Source organism: Magallana gigas, chromosome 1 (assembly GCF_963853765.1).
Source record: "Magallana gigas chromosome 1, xbMagGiga1.1, whole genome shotgun sequence".
In the NCBI taxonomy this organism is placed as follows: domain Eukaryota; kingdom Metazoa; phylum Mollusca; class Bivalvia; order Ostreida; family Ostreidae; genus Magallana; species Magallana gigas.
In genome coordinates, this window is record NC_088853.1 from 52303130 (window position 1) to 52331038 (window position 27909).

Below are 27909 nucleotides of genomic sequence, written 5' to 3' on the forward strand. Positions count from 1 at the left end.
GATTAAACATGTTCAAAGTGTTGAAACCCACGAATTCATACATCCATTATAATGTTTCCCTTTTCTGTAAGTGATTATAGTCAACACTCGCAATACATGGTACATAGAGTAAAGTTTTTGTACTTCGTTCCAATTTTTAAAATATTCCGACATTTGATAGTGGAATTTTAAGCATTTTTATTTGAAATATTATATTTCATATAATTGATAGTTAGGTAACCTTTGGTAATGTGCATTCCACCTCTTCCAATAGTCTTCCTGATTCATATCTGCAAAATATGAACTGCTCTGCAGTAACACGTGGTTTATTCATAAAATAAGATGATAATTTATACTTAAACGGGCATTGCGATCTATTCGTCTGTAAATATTGTAGAGATTTAGTTTGATCAATTATATTTCGTCGGAAATAACGTTGGGATTTTTTGATTGAAAATATCCATTCTTTTTGATAATCAGAAAGTCAAATATATATTTTTTAAACCACTGAGGTAGTGATTTAACCCGCTAACAAAGATATGTTCAGTCTATCTAGTTCAGATTATTAGTACATCAGATGTAAAAAGAGAAACAGTCTTGCTGTACTATGATACTTATTAAACAACGTGTTTGTGGTGCCGTTTTATTGTTACACTGTAAATTCGTTATAATCTAATTGAACAAAAAAAAATTTGCTCATAGATATCTTGCTTAAAAATGTAGCATTAGTATCCTTCTAAAAATGATAATAGCAAAAAATAAGCGTCGCATTTGTTCATGGAAGGATAAACTGGCTTATAAAAGGATTGTTTATAGGAAAAAATGAAATCTGATTAAAATCAGATCCTCGATCCGCTCCTTGTTTTTCTATTGCCGCTACACGAGGATCTAAGCAAACTCCGCTTGAGGTCACCTCCTGGTGAACTTTGTTTTGATCAATGTAATTGTAGGTTCCATAACTCTGTTACGTGTTTTAGAAGTTATGCCCAAAAATTTTTGAATTCCCTGAGGTCCTCTAAAATCGACGAATGCCCCGTCTTTAGCTCGCTGATACCGAAAGATTTGAGGATATATGCCATCGCCTCGTCATACGACTCCGATTTTATTTGTAACCAAATATTACCTTTTTTAACACTTGCTCTGATTGGCTAAAATAACTCATGAATATTCTTAAATTCAAGTTCACAAAGATGGTGACCTTAAGCGGGGGGTCTTCGTGCAGCGACAATAGAAAAACAAGGAGCGGATCGAGGATCTGATTTTAATCAGACTGAAAAAAATGTATCATTACATGTCTACTTTATCATACAAATCAAAAAGAAAAACACATTGGTGGCAATTTTTTTTTTATTTTTTTGCCTATGTGTTGTGTTTAGAAAGATTTATTGTAAAACATAAGTGAATCGACTTTTAAACTTTATTTTCTAACAGAAAAAAATAGCGAAAACATGAAGGTAAGACCAGTAAGACTTAAAGATATGAATTGCTGTTAAAACGTAAGACACAGTAATGATAAACATACACGTTCCATGTAAAACTAAAATGAATAACAAATTTCCTTTATCCAGCGCTCGGGCTGCGTTATTAATTTCCTTGCACATGTACCCAGTGATGTTGTCTTTGTAAACTTCAACAGTTCCGAAAACGAAAAGTGTGGGAATATATGAGATAAAAGAAAGTATTCCTGTAAAAACATTATGAAAATCCGTAATCATGAAGTCGTAATTTGACATTTCATGATCTGGCAAATTTGATGAAATCTGGTTACTGCGATCGCTGTCATTATCATTATTGAGTAAGTAATAATTACTCGAGTTGAATAATAGAAAAATTTACATACCCAAGAATTTGGGAATGTTACGAAATGTGTAAATTTTATTATATGATACACAGCACTAAATGAAACACACATTAAGTCTACAGTTGCCATAATCGGTATGAAAAAACGACCGTTTCCTTTGTTTTTTAAACCTATTTGGTATACACAAATAACAGTTACGTTGCCAATGACTCCGATAATAAGTCCAATAACAACAAGGATTGTATTTGGTAAACAGTTCAGTATAATAAGTATTCCAGCTGCCAAGTGAAAACATGCTTCTTGAAGAATGAACAAAGACTTTCATATGAATTGCATTTAAGCGTGAATGAAAACGGTTAGACAATATTTACAATATTTTGAACTTTCAATCCTGTAACTATGATTCATTCATATATGTATGAATGCCAAATCAACCAAATTTTAGGGGGAAAATCAATGGAGTGTAAAGTCTGAAAATCAAACATGCTGGGTTGGACATGTTCAAGGATTATTTAACCTGTACAATGTACATGTACTTTTGAAATATACTTCAAGTTCCTTAAACGTTAAACATTATCTCAACAATTACCACATCAATATTGGGGAAATGAATGTTGTTTCTATACTTTGAGCATTTAAAAACACTTTGTCCTTAGATTAATCACTCATACTTTGATATAAGCTGTAATTCATTCTAATTAACTGTCAGCGTTCCATTAGGAGGGGGGGGGGGGTCATACTTTCCTTCTTTTGTTTTCCTGTTTCAGGAAAAAATACGTTTCCTTATTTTAGAAAAACAAGGGGTTATTTCCTTAAATGTACCATCACTTAAAATATTGTACAATCGTAATGGTGGTTTGCACTTAATTGTCTTTTGAATTTATTTTCCATTTAATACTTTTTTGATCAATATTTGTTTTCATTCAGATTGTTCAATCGTATAGTCAAGAATGCATATGACATTGTGGCAGTAGATGTGCAATTCAAAAACAATAAAATATGATTTATTTTAGTGTGGTTTCACAGTAGGTAAAAACACATCCACACTAATTAAGTTTTTTTTAATTATTATTAAACTCATATACATATAAGATTCACAAGCTTCAGACGTTAAAAACAAGGGCACAGATATTTGGCATTTTGTTTCTAAACGACAATCATCACTCACATTTAAAATGATATCATCGGTTTGTCATTCGGCTATCAATCAAATCAATCTAACCAGAGTAATTATTGAAGGAGGAAGAATATAGAATCCATTTGACTATCATAATGTGAAGGTTGATTCAGGTTCCACAATTCCTGATAATCACCATTGTCCATTGCCGGATATTATCAACCATTTGGAAATATGCAGGTGTTTTCATTTCTGTTTTCTTTGCTGTCCTGTTCATCCCATTGTTTATCCACATATTGCTGTTTTTCTTTCTGCTGATGAAAATTTTACAACTCCGAATATTTAAATAAGGTTTTATTAATAAATGAATTTTAATTTATATTTGACAAAAATTAATCATATGTTCGGTGCTAACATTCATCACAAAACAGTCTTTTTATACATCAACAAACATAAAAGTCTTATCGACAATGTTAGAGCGACATCTGTGGACTCAGTAAAAAACAAGTCTTTATAAATATACAAGAAGCAACATGTATATATTAATGTCTGTATATTTCAGTATTTATTAATATTGACGTTGCTTTATTAACACAATAAAATACAGCAAAACACCGTTATAGCGAACACGCTTATAATGAATTGACGCTTACAGCGAAGTGAATTTCATTTTCCAAGTCTGTATTTCATGTTGTAAACTTGACGGATATAACGAATTACGCTTATAACGAAGTAATATTGCCCATCCCTGGGATTTCGTTATAAGCGTGTTTTACTGTGTTTTCTGTTTGTATTTGCACACAAAAAAATACTCAGATTATCTGAATCGGGAATCCATGTTTAAATATAGACGGTTACACGATAAAAAGTAGTCCCATAAATATACAAGACGCTTGCATTCAGAATGACAATATCAAATATTTCAGTGTTTATATGAACAAGTACTGTTTTATTACAAACACTATGATATTTTCTGTGTTGGTGTTCCGTTATTGTACTCAACAAAATGATAACGTTGTCTAACACTTGATAATTAATAAAATAAGAAGATTAGAAAGTGAGTTTAGGTATATCTTTCTTCATTCCATTACGTTTAGAATATTGATTGTTTAATTTTCAATTCCTGTTGCCGATAAAGATTGTTTAAAATTATCCAGTATTCGAGCCCGCCAAATTTTCTAATCAGCTGGTCATCGTACTGAATTCAGAACAAAATTCATCGAGTGTTGACATTGAATGTTGGAGAGATAAGCGCTGGTTTTTAAAGTTTGATTAACATTTAAATTCAAATATAAAATTTCATGATTTTGTGAACATTTGTTTCTTCACATTCAAAATCATTTGTTTTGCATACATGAAAAAAACTCTATGCATAAAATATAAAAAGGCTTTTAAAAGTGCATAAACATGATGTAACAAAAGATGACGATATAATTACTGGTCAAATGATTTCTTTTCCACGGTGGTATTATCCTTCCTTACGTTAGATTTTAAAATATAAAGCCCTCTGTGTAGTTTTGTTTGGCAGCAACAACCATGTTTCTTTTCCTTTTTCAGATCAGAATGAAGTTATATCTATATTGAAAGAAAAATATAAACATTATTTGTGTTATCTATTCTTGATATCAGTTACACCTACACTTCACACGCTACTTCCAAAACAAGTAGTTGTTATTTGAAAGTATTATAAAAACTAAAAGTAAAATGCAAAGAGTATGTTTTTATCTTAAATTCAGATCACTTTTATGGTAAAAAAAAATCAGAACATTGTTTATATTATAAATATCAAACAGAATTACTCAAGTGTTGTCAATAACAATAATGTTGATAGTTAAGAAATTCATACTTACAGTTAAATGGCTAAAAATTAATCATGATTTTCCAAAACAAATTGATTGCATTTACGTTATCAAGCCTTTAAGATAAGATTAAAGTTTAAAACGGTTGCAAATACAAAATCATAACTATTTTGCATATTAACAAAATACAGGAAGACAAATTTATAATTCAGATTTCTGTACACAACATCATTTTAAAAACATATTTGTATTACAAGTTTTGAAAAAAAATGCTGTATTCAAACTCAAGATCTGCTGAAAAGTTAAAAATATTAAAACATGAAAAGCAGCAACAAATTTCAAGAATGCATAAAGCATTTTTGAAAGTCTGAGTAAAAACGTTGATTGTATTATTTCAGCGACACAAATTCACAGTCTTTCACACATACATATGCAACAATGTATACATTTTTTTAAAGCGTTTAAGCAATAATAAGATACGTGTGAAATTACTTCACGTCTTTTAAGTTTGAAATAAATCAAAACTTGAATATTCAAAATGATTTATATGAAGTTTGTTTGCAATTATAATATTAGCAATTTATTAAATATATCATATACATAAAAACGTGGTGTTTTCCGTAGAAATATATCATAATTACAATTGTATTACAACCTGTGTCACAAGTCGATCCTGTGTATCCTTGAATGCAGCCTAGACATGTTCCATCCATGACGTCACACCGTCCATCCAAACAGTTCTGATGGCAAGATGTAGAACAGTTATCTCCGTCGTAGCTTGCATTCGGACAACCTGTGAATAAGAGTATCGAAGGAAAAGGAATGATTATTTTTTTGCAATAAGTAATAAGAATAAAAAAGAAAGAAAAACTTATAGTATATTTATCTAAAATGAAGTAAGAATTAGAACTATGGATTTCATAAACTTTGACTGTGCATGCGCTTCACATTTTAAAAAATGTTACATTTACTATGGCAGAAGTATGAACGAGTCTTTCGCAAACAAGTATTTAGCTGTGTAATGAAAATTCTATACTTAAGTCACAATAAACGTAACATAGTGAAAGTATTTCTTCATATAATGCTCCTTGATAAAATAAAATTGTATTATTCTTCAAGAGAATAAATGTAAGCCATTGTAAATCCAAGAGTTAATTTTGTGTAGTATTTGATATTGTCAATTTTTATGTGATGCCCTATTGTATCTTATGTTACAACACTTATTAAAAACATAGATACAATTAAAACAGAATACATGTAAGAAAAAAAATAACTTAAGAAAAACGCACAGTTAAATATTTCTATTGCTAATAAAAGTACATTAATCAAATCACCATATACTTCTACTTCGCATAGTTCATTGAAAGCGTAATAACTATATCCTGCAGGTAGCGGAAAGTGTGTTCTGTTGTTGTAGTAGATGACGTATCTCCCACTCAGACGACATGATATGTTAAGGGGGTTAGGAATTGTATCCCTTGTGTAGAATGTGTCCTTAAAACAAAGTACTCCATCCTCCTTGGTAGTTGTGTTTGATATGTAGAGCGAAAATCCCAAAAACGTGGACAAGGTGTCACCCTTAGCATCTGATTTAAAAAAAAATTATCGTTAATACTTCTAAAGTTTATTTAAACTATTTCCATTTGCCCTTTAAAGTTGTGCTGAGTTTTGCCTTTTTGATTACATTCTTAAAAAAATAATTAAAAGCAAAACTGTGTATTGACCTATTTATCATAATGCATTTTATGATCGAGTACGTTTATATTTTTTATGAATTTAAAGTGTTTTCAAATCCATACCCCATAGAGTATTGTTCGTTGCATAATGAATAGAGATGTGGTCGATACTGAGTACCCCTTCCAGATCTACCTGCCATTTTGATGATGAACGTCCATAGTCGGATAACGTACACTGCCCTCCTTCAACATCCAAATTAGATTTATATCCATCTACAGCATGAGCCGCGTCAAATGTTCCATAAAAGGTATACTGAGTATATTGCTGCGATGCAGGTTTATTCAAGGCAATGTTTTCTATAATAAATAGTCATATCCCAAAGTTAACGGAAACGTTAAAAGTATAACAAAACTGAATTAGGAACAGGTGTAAAAAGTAATTTATAGGTAAGCGGATTTTAAGGATGACGTTCACTTCGATAAAAAAAAAAAAACATTTGTTCTATGTCACAGATTTTTAATTGTAGTGTTACTTTTTTATTATCAAATTAGTAGGTCAATTACCTAAATGTTGTATAAATAAACAGGGAGGATTCACTGGTATCCATTTAAATTTATAAAATCAATTTCATAAAGAAGAAACAATCTAAAGCAATGTTACCGTAAATTCCCCCCTTATAAAAAAGTTTGTTAAAATTCCCAAAAACATTTTTTTAAAAGCCATGAAATGCAAAACAACGAATGTTGCCAATTTAAAGGAAGGAAAAAAAATTCGTTATTGACAGTCTTATTTAACTAATAATTTGTAAATCCACAAACTTGGAAATGATACTTGTCTTGTAATTTGCACTAAGCTATATGCTATATGTAGCACTTACGCTTACACAAATTAAGCTCATAGTTGCCAAAATTGGTATGAAAAAGCGTCCATGTCCGGTGGTTTTTATCCTCCGTGGTACATGTATATATAAGTTACAACTGGATTGCCTTTAAGTCCGATAAGAATTCCAAATACAATTTTAATTTTGTTTAGTAAATACTGTTCACTATAAATGAATTCCATCTCTAAAGTAAACACGTCTCGTGTGTAGAATGACCAATTAGTTTGACTTCCACGCTACTTATAAAAGAATATAAAGACTCACTTCAACGTGCATGTTTCAGTTTGTACCTGGCAATCTCTTAATTTAGAATATTTATGTTTGTAAAAGTTTTCCGTTCAAAGTTTAATGTATAACTGTAAACAGAAAAAAAACTCAGTAAATTAAACAAAAAAACACATTATTCCATTGGACCTGTTTAAAGTTTATTTTTAATCTGAACCCATGGAAATATATATTTTTCTATTTTCTATAGTGAAAAACATTTCCTCAGTATCTTTAGTTGCGTTTAAAAGTGAATGATGAAAAAGATAATATTGGGCTTTTAGCAAAACTGATATATTTTTGGCAGTTTTACAATATTTAAAGTTAAGATTTTATTTGTAAGTCAATATAATTTTGCATATTTTCTGTTGGTTTGTTTCTCTCATTTCATTAAGATATTCGAAAGGCACTACAAATATTTTGAAAAAGGTGCTAAAAACGATAAAAGACAAAATACCGCAAACTTTGATTATTGTCCTCAAATTAACAGATATGCCAGCAAGGTCAATATAGTAAGTTTATTACGATAAACCTCTTAGTGTTATCATCATCTTTTTTGGTTAAATTCAATGACAAATGTGTAGGGATTTGAAAACTGATGGAGGACATTCGGTCTAGAATATTCATAAACATTGTCAAAGGAAGCCTAAAATTGTGTATCTCTTAAGTGCCACTGCCATTCATGAAAAAATATTTAATGACTATTAACTGAGGTAAGTGAATGCCCTACTTTTTTGCAAGTGAAAAAAATACTAAAATAAAAACTCTACACCACACTATAGACGGTTTTTTATTATCATCAGTTGACTTTTTTTCAATCTCAGTAAACGCTATCCTTTATGGACCATCGTAAAATTTGAAGTTCTACAGAGGTCCATAGCTTTGTATAAAAAACAAAAAACAAAAAAGAAGTCATAACTGCTACGAAAATATGACAAAAAATGTTTAAAAGAAATAATTATTGTTCTTCATTTGAATAATTATTCCACCTCCAAGAATTTACCACTACAACCCCTCTTCCGAAGAACTACTCATACAACCCCCTTCCAAGTATATACTCATACAACCTCCTAAGGACCCATTCCTAAAATCTCTTTCCAAGGATATACCATTACAATACCCCTTCCAACGCATTACTTACACCCCCCCCCCTTTCCAAGGATCTTTCCATCACTACTGAATCCCAAAATGATATTCCCCAAAACTGACTGATATTGCCTGACATCTACTATACATTGACTCTACCTCACTGTACATTTCACTGACTTCCATTGTACCCCACAATACATTTCTAATGAACAGCATTGTACCCCATCGTACACTACTGTACAGTCCTACTTGACTTTTACTGTACCCCACTGTACGGCACTGTACAGGGCACTGGCGAGCGCTGTATCCCACTGTAGGGTAGTATACAGGACACTGACCATGCTGTACCCCACTGTAGGACACTCTACCATTAATTTGAAAAAGAAATAATTTTTTTAATCTTAAGTATATAATTGTCTTCGATATTTATTTTGATTATACTTAACAAAGCATTAACATTATGTTTACAGACTTAACAGAAGAATGCAACAGGCCGTTAACTTTATTTAATATATTTTATTTATCAACGTCCATTGTTTTTTAATGTTAGGGTCACAAAATAATATTTAAATCTATCAAGTATTAGTCCTTCTATTTCTTACAGAAACTTATAGTTAACTCAAAGTTCTTTAGAAACAGATAGACTGAAATCTACACGTCCAGTTTATCGATTTGTCGAAATATACAGCGACTGCAACGGATAAAAAAGTGACAGGACTGAAATTGACACGCCTTGTTTTTCGATTGGTCGATACCTACAATTACCTAAGAACAATCATGAACTGCACGAAATAATCATGATGATTTCAAAGTCAAAGTGTCACAGGAGACGATTTGGCTGTTTCATTTAGCTAACGTACTTATGTACGTTAACAGTAATTTAGAGAATTTTGCTTACTTTACCATCAATTTATTAATCAATTAAAAGAAAGATTCTTTCTGAAATTATTCATGTGGGTTATGAAGGTGGCGTTCATTGCAGAAAAAACATTATAAAACCGGCTAACACGGGTTATATATTTTTCTGCAATGTCGCTACCTTCATATCCCGAATGAATCATCAAAAACAACATTATATTGTTCAAATGATATGCTTTTTATGATAATTTTCCTAGCTATAAGATAAAAGTTCTGAATTTAACATATTGAATCTCATCATTAAAAAAGTGCATGTCATTATGTTTATTTTGCTAGTAATTGCTTGGAAAATACACCCCCCCCCCCCACCAACCAGCAAGGTCACATAATCATTTCTTATTGATGGTATGACAAACCATCGTTTAAATGATGAGATTGTTGTTTTCTGCATCTCATAAGCTGTGTTTTATCCGCTAAAATAAACAGTCGATTAACAAAGAATCCACAAAATATAATCATGCTTGTTCTGTGTTCACTGTGTACACATGTCCAAGTATGACTGCTCGCTAGACTACACAGGTACAATTTGGAGATAGTGTGCGAGTTTTTGGCTCATATGTTGATTTTTTTTAATTAAATATTATAAATACATTCCAAATCTTAGGTTTTATTTCAACAAAATATCACCTACTGGAGAATACATTATAAATTACAAACATATTAAATGACATATTTAGCGGTGAATATTATCATTAATTTCATCAAGAAAGCAAGGCAGGTTGTAACATGTTGAAATATGCGTAGCTGTACAGTTTTCTTAAAATATTGCTAAATAATTGATTTATTTTTAAATGTTTTAGAAATAAGTTATACAAAATGCCAAACGCTACACACTATATTTGTATAATGAGAGAGAGAGAGAGAGAGAGAGAGAAACTGGTTTCAGTAAATAAAAAAAAAGAAGAAAAAACTATTATTTTACTCATTCATCGAACCCGTACACAAATAACCTATTACGGAAGGAAAAAATAAACATGTTGCCTATGAGTCTCTTGTAATGATGATCGAATATATGCTATAATTAAATTGCGATGCAGCAAAAATATTGAAGGAGAGGGCTCAAACTTCCCTGACCATTGACCAAAAACATTTATGAGAATAGTAACATCATAACAGAGAGAGAGAGAGAGAGAGAGAGAGAGAGAGAGAGAGAGAGAGAGAGAGAGAGAGAGAGAGAGAGAGAGACAGACAGACAGACAGAGACAGAGACAGAGAGAGAGAGAGACAGACAGACAGACAGACAGAGACAGAGACAGAGACAGACAGAGACAAACAGAGAGAGACAGAGACAAACAGGGACAGACAAACAGACAGACAAACATAAAACCCCCTTCTTCCGGATCTAAACACGCAACCCTAAATGATTTAACCATACATACATAATCACAAGTATGATTTTGTACTTACCGAAGTTTTTGCCTCGTTAAATAATTTAAAAAAATATATCAAAAATATGAAACTCATTACTACGACTGCTGTGATTGAGGAAGTAAAATTTACGTTGTTCACTATCGATCTGTGCCCAAATATTTAGGTTATTCGTGTTAAACCAATTTAAAGCATTTAAAAAGGGGGATCACTTATCCATAGAATTACTCCATTTACCTTTATGATTGCATGTCTTGTAAAAGTTTAAACTTGTTGGAAGGATTTATATTTTTAAATGTTTTAGAAATAAGATATACAAAAGTATAAACGCTACACACTATATTTGTATAATGAGAGAGAGAGAGAGAGAGAGAGAGAGAGAGAGAGAGAGAGAGAGAGAGAGAGAGAAACTGGTTTCAGGAAATAAAAAAAATAAACAGAAGAAAAAACTATTATTTTACTCATTCATCGAACCCGTACACAAATCACCTATTACGGAAGGAGAAAATCAACATGTTTGCCTATTAATTTAGGGGTCTCTTGTAATGATGATCGAATATATGCTATAATTAAATTGCGATGCAGCAAAAATATTGAAGGGGAGGGCTTAAACTTTCCTGACCATTGACCATAAACATTTAGGAGAATAGTAACATCATAACAGAGAGAGAAAGAGAGAGAGAGAGAGAGAGAGAGAGAGAGACAGACAGACAGACAGACAGACAGACAGACAGAGAAAGAGACAGACAGACAAACAGACAGACAGACATAAAACCCCTTTCCTTCGCCAAGGATCTAAACACACAACCATAAACGATTAACCCATACATAAAATATTCACAAGTATGGTTTTGTACTTACCGTAAGTTCTCGCCTCGTTAAATAATTTCACAAAATAAATCAAAAATATGAAACGCATTACTACGACTGCTGTGATTGAGGAAGTAAAATTTACGTTGTTCACTATCGATCTGTGCCCAAATATTAAGATTATACGTGTTAAATCAATTTAAAGCATTTAAAAAGGGGGATCGTTCATCCATAAAATTACTCCATTTACCTTTATGATTGCATGTCTTGTAAAAGTTTAAACTTGTTGGAAGGATTTAAAGCATCGATATGGGTTATCATTTATCCATGGAATGAAAACAGTTGTATATATAAATATAACCTTCCTTTTGATTTTGGTTTGATTTAGCAGTTAGCAAAATAAGCAGTTACATGTGCGTGCTAAAGGCTTCCTGTAACGAAATGACAATGCTTAACTAACAATAAAACTATTTACAGAACGTCAGAATTCAGTTTTATTCATATACCTTACTATTTACTTTTATTATCATATGTCTACATGGTTCGTGTTTTCCGTTCATATGTAAGGTGTTTAAAACATAGAATCGTTAAATGAGAAACGTTAAATTGACGTTGCGATGAGTTTCTTGTTTTTCGGGTCAATTGATGTAGGCAAGTTTGTTAGCTTACTAGAAAAAAAAACAAATAATGGCATCAACTTCAACATTTGCACGTAAATAAAAAGCCCCCTGGTGTACGTTCCGGTGAAATTTCAATGATTTATCTTTGTTTCCCAAGAAAATAAATGTAAATGCCTCAGTAATTTCATGTAGATATATTGTGTTTAGTTTATAAATGCATATTAAAGTTGTTATATTTGTAACCTACAAAGAACGTATGCTAAGCTTTTCCTTGAAAAAAATTATGATGCTAATAATTAGACTAACAGATTTGTTAACAGACTAGCATAAATACATATTTGAAAAAAAAATCCAACTGCGTATATGTGAACAAAATATAAGAAAATACAAAATAAAACTGGATGTGAGTTTTAAATGTTACCTGAATTTTTATTAACTTTTACATGCACCATTTTTGGTATTCAAAGATATTAGGTGTACAAAACCGATAAAATCATTTTTTTCCTTTTTGGGGATGTATTTCATAATTGGTGATGATAACATCCTTTGGCAATTATCAGAACTTTAAGTCCTAACAACTAGAATAACTTGAATGTCAAAATGTACATCTGTATGAAATTTTCAACATTGAGTTTCAAAAGGTGCTTCCTAACTTCACAAATGAACTGAGACAGAATGAATTAAGATATATTACGAGTGACAAACCTCAAAACCAGAAATTGTTATAATGCAATACGAGGTTCATGTGAAAAAGCTATTTTTGTGCAATTAACATTAGCATTTAGTAACCATCTAAATGACAAACATACGGATACGGACATAATGGCAAATGTGGAAAGCACCACGCCAGCTGGTGGAATCTGAGTTAATGTACTGACTTTCATTTAATTCCTGCTTTCGTCCTCGACATTGCTCTGAATATCAGGCAATATTTCTATTGAAGGCAATAGGTATAAATTATTTTTTTTTTAAATATAATTTACCTATGCTATAAGTGACATCGTTTTTTCATCAGCAACTAAGAGCAATTAGAAAGATCTGGGCGAAATCTTATCAAACTGAAAATCAACACCTTTTTTACACTCTTCACAACTTGACTTCTAAAACTATGTATTTCACTTGACAACCTATCTTTCGAATTAGCAGGGTGATTAAAAATAATATTTAAATGCATTTTTTGTTTAAAACTGGGTTATTATTTTGTTTGCTGAAACAAAATATAAGTGAAAAGAATCTGTATAAATTCTATTAAAACATGTTATACGGTTCTCGCACGATTTTTTCGCTCCTTGTGAGACTCGCAATTGACCACTTTGCTGTTATGGTAACAATATTTTTTTTCATACAGATATTTTGCTGAATAAATGAGCTAATTTTAATTCTTTAAATCCTAAAATACAAGTTTTCAATCGAAATGAAATTGACATTAGTCAAATTACAGGGTAATTAAAATTTGCACTTTAATGCATGATTGGAAGAAAGGGAGTTAAACAATTACATTACCTCGTCATGGTCATTGTTAAAAAGAAAGGAAAAACATGAAATAAAATTAATAAACCAAAAGAGGTAATTTCAAATCAAATTTAAGAAATAGTGGCATTTATATATTATTTTTGATGAATATTTATCAGGTATACGTATGTTTTCGATAGAAAAAATTGGTATTTAACCGTGAACAATTTTCAGCGCTATTATATTACTAATCCGTAATGATTTATGGGTTAATTCATTTTTTTTGTAAACTACATGCCCATACTTGTCAAATAACTTAAAATAAGTATGCAAAATATATACCTTACCATATGTTGGTCAATTGTTCATCTGATACCTTCATCTGGATCCGATTTGGCTAAAACATATTCGTAAAAAATCAATTTGATAAGAAACTGAAGATGCATAAAAACACAAACATATTTGTTTCTATTTATTTTTTACAAACTAAAATTAATTAAACATCTTGTTGTGTGTATATTAAGCAAACCCAGTACATCTTCTTCTGCAAATCATATCTACAAGTTTTCTTCGAAATGCGGGATCAAAAAATCCATATAAGAAAGGGTTAATAACAGCATTTGTAAAGTATAGTAACATCATTGCCAGATGAACATTTTTAGAAATGTCATTAATTTTTCTGTCCCATTAATTAGGCTCTGCTTCCTTTTTCTTTATTGCAATAACATGAGATATATAGCTAACCAGCATACACACCTGTAGAGTGAAAAACATTAATGTAAATCGGTACGAAGGTGTCTTCCTTTGCCTATTTTTTTGGACCTGATCGCATTGTTAAACCATTTCCCCCGTTTTCTGAATCAATGGTATTTACGTTCATAGTATTTCGTCTGCGCCTGCAATAGGCTTTAAAGATAAAGAATGCTATCGAAAAGTATGATATAATTATGAGAAGTATACATGTCCAATGAACGACTGCCATAAAATACAAACTTCCTTTATCCAATGCAATGGCATTAATATCTATTTCCTAACACTTGTACCCAGTAATGTTTTCTTTGTAAACTTCGACAGTTCCAAACGCAAAAAAAGTTGGAAAATAATACAACATACTAAATATATCGGTACCTGCAATGGCGATCGACAAATGAAATGTTTTAATTTGATATTTTATGATATGGCAAATATGTTGAAATCTGCTAATAGCAATCACTGTCATAATAAGCATTGAGTGAGTCAAAATCACCCGAATTGAGTAGAAAAACAATTTGCAAATCCACGAGTCGGGAAAGGTTACACATTTTTTAATCTGAACTATGTTAAATGTAGCACTTACTGAAACACACATTAAATCTACAGTTGCCAAGATCGGTATGAAAAAGCGCCCATGGCCTTTATTTTTCAGCCCTCTTTGGTAAACAAAAATAACAGTTGCATTTCCAAGCGTTCCGATGATAGGCCAAATCGTAAGCAGAATCGTTTGGTAAATATAATTTGCTGTAGTAAGAATTCCATTTTTCAAGTGTAAATGTATCATTTTTCGAAGACAACACTGTTTGCATGTCGTTGGTTTATATGAATAAGAACATTCTATTAATTGGAATCCGGTTTTTGAGAAACTCGCTTTTTAAAGTTTCAGGGTTAAAAACCCAATTTTCACAAGAGTATAAAGTTCAATAAACAATTGTATTGGATTAAACATGTTCGAAGTGTTCAAACCCATGAACTCATACATCCATTATAGTGTTTCCTTTTTCTGCAAATGATTATTATATACTCAACATTCGCAAATACATTGTACAAAGAGTAAAGTTGTTAAAATATTCCGACATTTGATAGCGGAAGTTTAAACATTTTTATTTGAAATATTATATTTTGTATAATTGATAGTTGGGTAACCTTTGGTAATGCACATTCCACCTGATTCAATCTTTCTAACTTCCTGATTCATATCCGCAAAATATGAACTGCTCTGCAGTAACACGTGGATCATTCATAAAATAAGAAAATCATTTATACTTAAACGGGCATTACGATCTATTCGTCTGTAAATATTTTCGAGATTTAGTTTGATCAATTATAATTCGTCGGAAATAACGTTGGTTTTTTTTTCAATTGCAAATATCCATTCTTTTTGATAATCAGAAAGTCAAATATATATATTTTTTAAATTACTGAGGTAGTAATTTAACCCGCTAACAAAGTTATGTTTAGTTTATCTAGTTCAGATTATTAGTACATCAGATGTACAAAGAGGAACAATCTTGCTATACTTATTGAACAACGTGTTTGTAATGCTGTTTTATTGTTACACTGTAAATTCGTTATAATCTAATTGAAAAAAATTAAAAAGTTGCTTATGGATACCATGCTTACAAATGTAGCATTCGTGTCCTTCAAAAATAAAAAAAAATAGCAAGAGAAAAGCCTCGCATTTGTTTAAGGACGGGTTAACTGGTTTAAAAAAGGAGTTAATAATAGGAAAAAAAAATGAAATATGATAAATATCATATCCTCGATCCGCTCCTTGTTTTTCTATTGCCGCTACACGAGGATCTAAGCAAACTCCGCTTGAGGTCACCTCCTGATGAACTTTGTTTTGACCAATGATATCGTAGGTTCCATCATTCCTCAGTTACGTGTTTTAGAAGTTATGCCAAAACAATCTATGAATTCCCTGAGGTCGTCTAAAATCAACCTATGCCCCGTCTTTAGCTCGCTGATACCGAAAGATTTGAGGATATATGCCATCGCCTCGTCATACGACTCCAATTTCGTTTGTAACCAAATATTACCGTTTTTAACACTTACTCTGATTGGCTAAAATAACTCATGAATATTCTTAAATTCAAGTTCACAAAGATGGTGACCTTAAACGGTGGGTCCTCGTGTAGCGACAATAGAAAACAATGGAGTGGATCGAGGATCTGATTTAAATCAAACTGAAAAAATGTATCATTACATGTCTACTTTATCATACAAATCAAAAAGTAAAACACACTAGCGGCAATTATTTTTTATGTGTTGTGTTTAGAAAGATTTATTGTAAAACATAAGTGAATCTACTTTGAAACTCTATTTTCTAACAGAAAAAATAGCGAAAACATGAAGGTAAGACCAGTATTTAGTATGAATATAAAGATTTAATCAGATATTAAGCAGCTTATATAATAGACCTTAGCAACCTAACGCATTTAATCTGAAAAGAGCATGCATTCAGACATTTACCTGACGTAATCCTATTCTGTTACAACATTTCAGGGAATGCTATAAGTTGTTAATGTGGTTTGCGTTTGTGAATTTTTTATTGTATTTTTTTTTCAAAGAATCAATAAATACATGCATTAAGTGGCGCAGTTTGCACCTTCAATAGTTTAGTTAAGGTACCTTTTCTTCAAATAGAATGAAACTCCCAAATCAATAAAATAAGTGTTGGTTCATAAAAAAATCACTTACTTATAGCTTACAAAACAATGTTATAGTCAGCATTGTATTTTTTTTAAGATTGACCCTCATATTATTTAATATCTAATAGTATGGCGCGATATAGGCTTTTTCTGTTAAGAAAAAAATCTTGGATACTTGTATAAATAAAATTATAGCCGGATCTACTTTTCTTTAAAATAGTACTGTTCTGATCGAGGACTACGCAGTACAGTTAAGGCGGTCAATAAAAATATGGGCAAATTTTTGTGATGAAAACACGTATACTTTAGTTAAACTGGCATGTCCTTTTTAAAATCAATAACAGTCTCTCAAACGCAATATATTTCTAAAATATATATATAACAGTACAATATTTTATGTTCATAGTGGTCACGTGATATGACAGTCGCATGGTACAAGCAGATGTATTTGTGGTTTTCAGGTCATTTAAAAAATTCAATATTGCAAGGGCATAATCATGTCAAAATTCACAACTGAATTATGAAATAACTTGATGTTATATCGTAGATTTTGAAAAACGGTGCGAAATTTTTAAGATAAGGATATTTGTTAATAGAAACCGTAATTTATAATGCATATGTTGAATAATTTTGAAGGTCACAGGGTTAATTTCATTAAAAAATAATTACTTTGTAAGATTTTACAAGGATTGTAGAAGTTTTTAAGTTACATAGCATGTTTCAAATTCACATGTAAAAGTTTGTCGGGATCAGGTAAGTGTATGCCCTTGCAATTAAGTGATTTATTTAGGTACTCAGATTTTAGATATACGATATTTTATACAAAACCGAGGTCACAAAATGAAAATAAGACTATATAGGTAGCATTTTACTAATAATAATTTTAAACAAAATATTCATTTATACTTTTCCGTTGATGTATGACATTTATTTTTCTTCGCTATAAAACTGCACGATAGCCTTCAATGATTCAACTTAATGCGTCATTTTCAAGCATATGACGTCATATTTTGAAGTACAGCGAGAACGACATCTCGCTTATTTTTCAGTGTGTACTATATAACGGACATCAAAATTGTAAGTAATAGCATTTGTTGTTTTTAATTAAAAGATTAGTATAAGTTAATTTTACTAATAAATAGATAAATAAGTACTTTCGAGGTTTGTAATATACTGTGATGTCATAATGCACATTTCCCGTACTTTTTGTCTGAACAGAGTTTATTGACAGCCTTAACTGTGCTGCGTACATGTGTTTTTAAAACGCGTGTTATCAAAATAAACGATGTAACGACTTTTTAATTGCAAGCAAACAAAACACTTTATAGGAATATAAAATATTTAAAGTATAACATTGAAACAATGCATATTATTTAATTTACTAAATTAATAATGCATTATCCTCTCACCGTCTTGTTTGATTGAGACGACGAAAAAAAATGACGTGGAGGCTGCATGTTCCAAGAATATATAAAATAAAAACATAATTTACACAAATACACTGCCATGGTAACACGGTTGATTAGAATTGTAAAACGATGAGGTTTGAATTAAAACACGTACATAGTCGGCCATCAGAATAAAGCGTACCTTGTGTAACTATTAGTAGTGCGTCCAGTCCTTAAGCGTTTTCCGTATGGCATATCTAATATTTACACCTCACTGGTGACCGTCACTACGTTTGCAAATGTCGCAAATACATACTATTGTTTTTGATATATTAGCTATCTTTGTCCACAATCGTGTATCTCTGCATCATGGTTATACCCATTTTTCACCGATCCAACTCGATTTTAATCGAATCTTGCGGCACAGTGAAGAATATAACAAGGCACTGCATGAATTTTCCCTTCATTTTTTATTCAGCCAGTTCGGGTTACAACTTTCTATTTGTATTTAATCTATCAAAGTTCAGTAGCTACACCCAACTCCAGATGCATCCATATTGTTTCTTTTATGGTTAGTATTCGTACATTATTTACACGTTTTGATGGATAATATTCCGAGTTCTATGTTTTAAAAATGTTAACTTTAATGATAAGAAATCAATTCAATACGTTTAATTGTGATCGACATATCAAAGCCAAAAATAGTTAATAAAACTTGTTGAACAATGTGCTACGCGCTCAACCAATTCATCCAAAAGGATAAAAAAAAAAGTAATCCGTTATTATTATTGTTATCGGTACAGACACATTGAAATACATTAAAAGGTTACCTCTGCGAAGTCATATAACTCAAAAAGCGATAAAAAGAAACAAATGACCGATACTAATACACTGATTTGACGGCATACATGTACCGTATATTTGGACGCTTATTATAAAAATATATACAAATACAGAGGGAGATCAATGATATTTATAACCTGGCAACTGCATTTTATAAATAAACGAAACACAATTTTCAAACAATGGCTTTACTATTAAATCATATTTATAATGCTTGTTTTTATCCAAGATGTAATGTTTTTAGAGTTTGCAATTTTTTTGTAGAGTGGCTGTTTAACAAATTCGATGTGCTTGATATCGAAAAGCCTATATAAGTCCACTTTTTACCAGAGCATACACACAACAAATCAATATAATCGTTTAGATACAATTTATGTTTTATATTATTAAAACCTACTGCTTTAATCTATAGAATGGTTTTATAGATACGTTAAACATAAAGTGGTACTCAATTCTTTGATATTTGTTCTAACAAAAGATCAGAGGGATGCGAAAGGGACATTAAACTTCTTCCTTCTTATTCTACCTACTACATCAAAAATGTCTCTTTAAAAAGTGTGTAAACCCAAATAATGGTTTATAGAATTAGTATATCTTTGTAAAAAAGCTATTTAAAGGTCTCCATAGAAATTACATGGAGTGAATAATAGGTTTGAGATGAAGGATATTATCAGGAAAACATTAGTTTTAATTCTTTTTTAAATGATAGCATTTGTACTTATCGTTAATGTTCAAGATGTATGCAATTGTTGAAAATAATAACAGGACTTAAGAGCAAAATCAAATTTAGAAATGACTAACTTCTTCTTAATTTTAAATTTCGCGCATTTTCAACATGACCCATATCTCTATTATAGATCATATTAAAAACCAAAGCAACACAACTGTAACAAATAAGTTTTAAAAATAATTTGACCGTATAGACAACTCAATAAAACGAATGTAAATGTGATTTGAGCTAGATATTCTCATATCTTTGTTCGAATGTCCCCTTAAAATGAAACAAAATGTTAGATCAGAGTAACGTGTCAAGCACGTCTTTTTTAAGCCATTAATTTTATTCAAAACTATGTACATTTTATGCACTTCGGGCAAGGCTAGCTATCCTTATTTTACAAACATATTCACAAGTTTTCTTCTGAAAGCATGGTCAAAGAATCCATATATAAAAGGATTAACAATTGCATTCGCAAAATAAAGAACGCGCATCGCCATATAAACATTGTTCAGCAGATTTTCACGCTTTCTTTCCCAAAAATGAGGATCAGCCATTTCCTTCTTGATAATAATTAAAGGGGGTATTAAAGTCATCAGCAGAAACACTTGTAAAGTGAAAAACATCAACGTGAAACGATGCGACCATGAAGAGTTCTGTCTTCGAATCTTTTTAGCACTAAATTGCTTTAAATTTGCTCCAACTTCCGTTTCAGTTGTCACTATGTTTGATGTATTTTGTCTGTATTTCTTAAAGATGTGAATTGCTATTAAAACGTAAGACACAGTAATGATAAACATACACGTTCCATGTAAAACTAAAATGAATAACAAATTTCCTTTATCCAGCGCTCGGGCTGCGTTATTAATTTCCTTGCACATGTACCCAGTGATGTTGTCTTTGTAAACTTCAACAGTTCCGAAAACGAAAAGTGTGGGAATATATGAGATAAAAGAAAGTATTCCTGTACAAATAATGAAAATCCGTAATCGTGAAGTCGTAATTTGACATTTCATGATCTGGCAAATTTGATGAAATCTGGTTACTGCGATCGCTGTCATTATCATTATTGAGTGAGTAATAATTACTCGAATTAAATAATAGAAAAATTTACATACCAAAGAATTTGGAAATGTTACAAAATGTGTAAGTTTTAGTATATGATACACAGCACTAAATGAAACACACATTAAGTCTACAGTTGCCAAGATTGGTATGAAAAACGACCGTTTCCTTTGTTTTTTAATCCTTGTTGGTATACACAAATAACAGTTACGTTGCCAATGACTCCGACAATAAGTCCAATAACAACAAGGATGGTGTTTGGTAAAAACAGTTCAGTATAATAAGTATTCCAGCTGCCAAGTGAAAACATGCTTCTTGAAGAATGAACAAAGACTTTCATATGAATTGCATTTTAGCGTGAATGAAAACGGTTAGACGATACTTACAATATTTTGAACTTTCAATTTTGTAACTATGATTCATACATATATGTATGAATGCCAAATCAACTAAATTTTAGCGGGGGGGGGGGGGGGGGATCAATGAAGTGTAAAGTCTGAAAATCAAACATGACGGATTGGACCTGTTCAAGGATTATTTAACCTGTATATGTACTTTTGAAATTTACTTCTATTTCCTTAAATGTTAAACATCATCTCAACAATTACCACATCAATATTGGGGAAATGAACGTTGTTTCTATACTTTGATCATGTAAACACACTATGTCCTTAGATTAATCACTCATACTTTCATATAAGCTGAAATTAATTAAACTAATTAACTGTCATCGTTCCATTAGGAGGGGGGATCATACTTTTTTCTTTTCGTTTTCCTGTTTCCTTATTTTAGAAAAACAAGGAGTTATTTCCTTAAATGTACCATCACTTAAAATATTGTTTAATCATAATGGTGGTTTACACTTAACTGTCTTTTTGAATTTATTTTCCATTTTATACTTTTTTGATCGATATTTGTTTTCATTCAGATTGTCCAATCGTATAGTCAAGAATGCCTATAATATTACGGCAGTAGATATGCAATTAAAAAACAAAAGAATATGATTTTAGTATGCTATCACAGTAAGTAAAAACACATTCACATTAATTAATATTTTTTAATATCATTAAATTCATTAACATATAAGATTCACAAGCTTCAGACGTTAAAAACAACGGCACAGATAGTTTGCATTTTTTTTTAAATGACAATCATCACTCACATTTTAAATGATATCATTGGTTTGTCATTCGACTATCAATCAAATCAATCTAACCAGAGTAATTATTGAAGGAGGAAGAATATAAAATCCATTTGACTATCAATCATAATGTGAAGGCTGATTCAGGTTCCACAATTTCTGATAACCACCACTGTCCATTGCCGGATATTATCCCCACCATTTGGAAATATGCAGGTGTTTTCATATCTGTTTTCTTTGCTGTCCTGTTCATCCCATTGTTTATCCAAATATTGCTGTTTTTTCTTCTGCTGAAAATTTTACAACTCCGAATATTTGAATATGATTTGTTTTATTAAATGAATTTTAATTTATATTTGACAAAAAATAATCATAGATTTGGTGCTAACATTAATCACAAAACGGTCCCTTTCATGCATCAACAAACATAAACGTCTTATCGACAATGTCAGAGCGACATCTGTGGACTCGGTAAAGAACAAGTCTCTATAGATTTACAAGAAGCCACATTTATATATTAAAGTCTGCATTCAAATTGACAGTGTATATTTCAGTATTTATTAATATGGACGTTGCTTTATTAACACAATATATTACAGCAAAACACGGTTATAGCAAACACGCTTTTAATGAATTGACGTTTACAGCGAAGTGAATTGCATTCCCCAAGTCTCTATTTCATGTTGTAAACTTGACGGATATAACGAATTACGCTTATAACGAAGTAATATTGCCCATCCCTGGAACTTCGTTATAAGCGTGTTTTACTGTATTTTCTGTTTGTATTTGAACAAAAAAAAACCACTCAGATTATCTGAATCGGGAATCCATGTTTAAATATAGACGGTTACACGATAAATAGTAGTCCCATAAATATACAAGACGCTTGCATTCAGAATGACAATATCAAATATTTCAGTGTTTATATTAACAAGTACTGTTTTATTACAAACACTATGATATTTTCTGTGTAAGTGTTGCGTTATTGTACTCAACAAAATGATAACGTTGTCTAATCCCTGATAATTAATAAAATAAGAAGATTAGAAAGTGAGTTTAGGTATATGATTCTTCATTCCATTACGTTTAGAATATTGATTGTTTAATTTTCAAGTCCTGTTGCCGATAAAGATTGTTTAAAATCATCCAGTATTCGAGCCCGCCAAATTTTCCAATCAGTTGGTCCTCGTACTTAATTCAGAACAAAATTCATCGAGTGTTGAGAGATAAGCGCTGGTTTTTAAAGTGTGTTTAACATTTAAAATTCAAATATAAAATTTCATGATTTTGTGAACATTTTTTTCTTCACATTCAAAATCATTTGTTTTGCATACATGAAAAAAACTCTTTGCATAAAATATAAAAAGGCTTTTAAAAGTGCATAAACATGATGCAACAAAAGATGACGATATAATTACTGGTCAAATGAATTCTTTTCCACGGTGATATTATCCTTCCTCACGTTAGATTTTAACATATAAAGCCCTCCGTGTAGTTTTGTTTGGCAGCAACAACCATGTTTCTTTTCCTTTTTCAGATCAGAATGAAGTTATATCTATATTGAAAGAAAAATATAAACATTATTTGTGTTATCTATTCTTGATATCAGTTACACCTACACTTCACACGCTACTTCCAAAACAATGTAGTTGTAATTTGAAAGTATTATAAAAGAGTAAAATGAGAAGAGTATGTTTTTATGTTAAATTCAGATCACTTTTATGGTAAAAAAATCAGAACATTGTTTATATTGAAAATATGAAACAGAATTACTCAAATGTTGTCAATAACAAAAATTTTGATAGTTAAAAAATTCATACTTACAGTTAAATGGCTAAAAATTAATCATGATTTTAAAAAAAAATATTGCATTTAAGCTATAAAGCCTTTTAGATAAGTTAAAAACGGTTGCGAATACAATATCATAACTATTTTGCATATTAACAAAATACAAGAAGAAATATTAAAAATTCAGTTTTTCGTACACAACATCATTTTCAAAATATATTTCCATTACAAGGAAAAAAAACAACTGTCGTATTTGAACTCAAGATCTGCTGAAAAGTTGAAATATTATACTGTGCTCCTATGGAAAATCTTTGATATATATGATATTACATTGCGGTTGAATTTTAGTGTTTGATGTAATTTCACTGTAGTTACAAAATACGGGGTATAGGAGGCGACCCTCAGCATCATTCAACTGAATGGCAGAAACATAAAAAGCAGCAACAAATTTCAAGAATACAAAAAGTATTTTTGAAAATATGAGTAGAAACGTTGATCGTGTCTTATTATTTCAGCAACACATACTCACATTCATTCACACATACATATGCAACAATGTATACATTTATTAAAGCTTTAAACCAATAATAAGATAAAGGTAAATTTCTTTACTTCTTTCGAGTTTGAAATAAAGCAAAATTTGAAAATTTTCATATAGCTTCAGACATAATATTAAAGATAAATCAAATTATTAAATATATCATAATTATCATAAATTGTGGCCTTTCCGACCAAATTATCTTTTTTTATTTTTTTTTGTATTTCAACCTGAATTACACGTCGATCCTGTATATCCTGGAACACAGCCTAGGCACGTTCCATCTACGACGTCACACCGACCCTCCAAACAGTTATGATGGCAAGGTGTTGAACAGTTATCTCCGTAATAGCTCACATTTGGACAACCTGTGAATTGATAACCAAAGGAAAAGGATTAATTATCTTTTAATGTTTAAAAAAAATGAGAATATTTTATTAAAACATTTAACTAGAATGATATACGAAAAAAATTTACAAAAATATTAAGTTAAATATAGATATTATTGTAAAATTTCATCCATCAAATCACCATATACTTCTACTTCACATAGGTCGTTATAAGCGTAATCACTATATCCATCAGGAAACGGAGAGTGGGTTCTGTTGTTGTAGTATATGACGAATCTCCCATTTAGACGACATGATATGTTAAGAGGGTTAAGTATTGTCTCCTTCGTGTAGTTGTTGTCTTTAAAACAAAGTACCCCATCCTCCTTGGTAGTTGTGTTTGATACATAGAGCGAAAATCCAAGAAAATGAGTGGTCAAGGTGTTATTCCTATCTGATTCAAAAACATCTTATCGTTAATACTACTAGAGGTTATTCAAACTATTTCCATTCGCCCTTTAAAAATGCGCTAAGTTCTGCCTTTTTGATTGCATTCTTAAAAAAAATAAGTAAAAGCAAAGTTGTGTCTTGACTTATTTATCATAATGCGTTTTATGATTGGTTACGTTTATATTTTTTATGAATTTAAATCATTTTCAAATCCATACCCCAAATAGCATTGTTCGTTGCGTATTGAATAAAGATATAGTGTATACTGAGTACTCCTCCAAGATCTACCCGCCATTGTGCTGTTGAACGTGTATAGTCGGAAAACGTACACTGCCCTCCGTAAGCATTCAAATTTGATTTATTTCCGTCTACAGCACGATCCGCTCCTATAAACCCATTCAAGGGATCGTAAGGATACTGCTGCCATGCATGTTTATTCAATGCAATATTTTCTATAAAGGAAAGTCAAATCCCAATGTTAATAAGAACGTTAAAAGTATAACAAAAACTGAATTTGGAACAGGTGTTAAAAATAAGTTATAGGTTAGCGGATTTTAAAGATGACGTTAACTTAGACTTAGAAAAAGACATTAATCATAATGAAAAAAAAATTGTTCTACGTCAGAGATCTTTAGTTGTAGTGTTACTACTCTCATTATCAAACCAGTAGGTCAATTACCTAAATGTTGTGTTAATTACTAGTGCAAATAAACAGGAATGATTTACTGGTTTCCATTTAAATTCATAAAATCTATTTGATAAAGAAGAAACAATCTCAAGCAATGTTACCGTAAGTTCTCTCCTCGTAAAGAATGTTTGTAAAACAAACCCCAAAAACATTTTTATAAACGCCATGAAATGCAAAAAAACGAATGTTGCCAATTTAAAAGAAGGAAAATAAAGTTCGTTATTGACAGTCTAAATAACTAGGTTATACGTGTGTTGCAACCACTATTGAAATGAAACCACTATTGAAATAAAATATTTCATAAGTGGTTGGGAATTATTTCATTATAAATATCACTTTGCAACCAATATTGAAATAAAACCACTATTAACATTAATTATTTCAATAGTGGTTTGAAATGTATTTCATACATCCATGGAATAATAACGATTTTTCATTGTAGGATAACCGTGGCTAGGTTAGGAAGAAAGCATGATACACGTTTACATCAAACATTTTGCTTTACTTAAATCACATAATTCTGACCTCACAATATTTACCACTTTATATTACGTTAATACATGTATTCATTTATAATCAAAGAAATTTCTATCTACGTCATCATCATTTTGCATTTTTGAAACTATTTCGTCTAACTTGCCAAAAAAATGTAAATATTTAAACACATGTCATTATTATCTCAATGTTTTAGGTAAAGTGAAGACGATCAAAAATATTTAATAAAATAATGTCTCATATGTATGTCGATAAATTAAACAATGGTGTTTAAAACTAATTGAATTCCAAGTTGATTTCATACGTGATTAAGGATTTCCTTTACAACATATACAGTATTGTGTTCAACTTTATTAAACTTACAAGTGCATATACAGTATAAGATGCAAAATTTATAATAAATCTTAACGTTTGTTGATCTTTTCTTTGTAAAATATCATTCCAATTTCTAATCGAAGTATTATACAGTAATAACTTTAACTTTTAGAAAACCAAGACGTTAGCAGCTACGCATCATTTGCACAAAATACATGGCTCAACCGAATATTCAATCCTTAATTTTCCATATAACTTCATTAATTAAGTATTGATAAGTATAAAATAACTGGTTTCAAGATAAATATAACCGATCAGAATTTCATATTTCATCTTATATCTGTCCGATCCCAAAACAGCACAAAACCGATATGCCTTCTACGTGCAATTCAGATTGTTTTCTCGCCTAGAAAATTCATGAACATTTTTTTGTTTTTGTTTTGTTTTGTTTTTTGTTTTTTTTTTTGCATAGTTTACTTTTATACTTTTTGTTTACATAATTTTAGGAATCATATGTCAATCAATACACTTTGATCGATAAAAATTTAAATCAATGAATGTCAAATTGATTAGTCATTGTAATAGATTAAGTAGAATCTCGATCGCATATTCTGAACATCAGACGGAAAAACATTGCAACGGAACATATTTGCATGTACGTTCTTGGTAACTTATCAATTTGATCACATCGACATAAGGATGCTTCACAAACAAAATCAATTAAAAGTTAATTAGAAAGAAAACAATAACATGAATTGTAGGTTTACTTACCGTACGTTTTTGCAACGTTAAATAAATTCCAGAAACTTATGACAAACAACGCCATGAAATGCATAATTACGATTATTTTTTAAAAATGAAAATATGCTTCGTTCACTACTGATCAGTTAGAGGTAAAACCTGTTTAATAGGTTTAAATTGTTTTAAAAAGATGAACATTTACCCATAGAGAAAGATCACTGCAAATGATAAA

The 27909-nt window shown here is 30.7% G+C and overlaps 1 long non-coding RNA gene across 3 annotated transcripts; it reads right to left on the reverse strand.

Annotated features, from left to right (window-relative positions):
* Positions 1–1440: 1440 nt before the first annotated feature.
* On the reverse strand, positions 1441–27840 carry LOC105327906 (uncharacterized). Of its 3 annotated transcripts, none has more exons than XR_010709086.1 (5): positions 27708–27840; positions 6496–6729; positions 6031–6282; positions 4336–5489; positions 1441–3211 (listed from the first exon to the last, which is right to left on the reverse strand). It is a non-coding gene; the product is annotated as an uncharacterized lncRNA (long non-coding RNA). The 3 variants fall into 3 exon arrangements; XR_010709085.1 differs by lacking the exon at positions 27708–27840 and adding an exon at positions 11754–11901 and having other exon boundaries at positions 1443–3208; XR_010709082.1 differs by lacking the exon at positions 27708–27840 and adding an exon at positions 11754–11901 and having other exon boundaries at positions 1445–3211.
* Between the last annotated feature and the right edge of the window lie 69 nt (positions 27841–27909).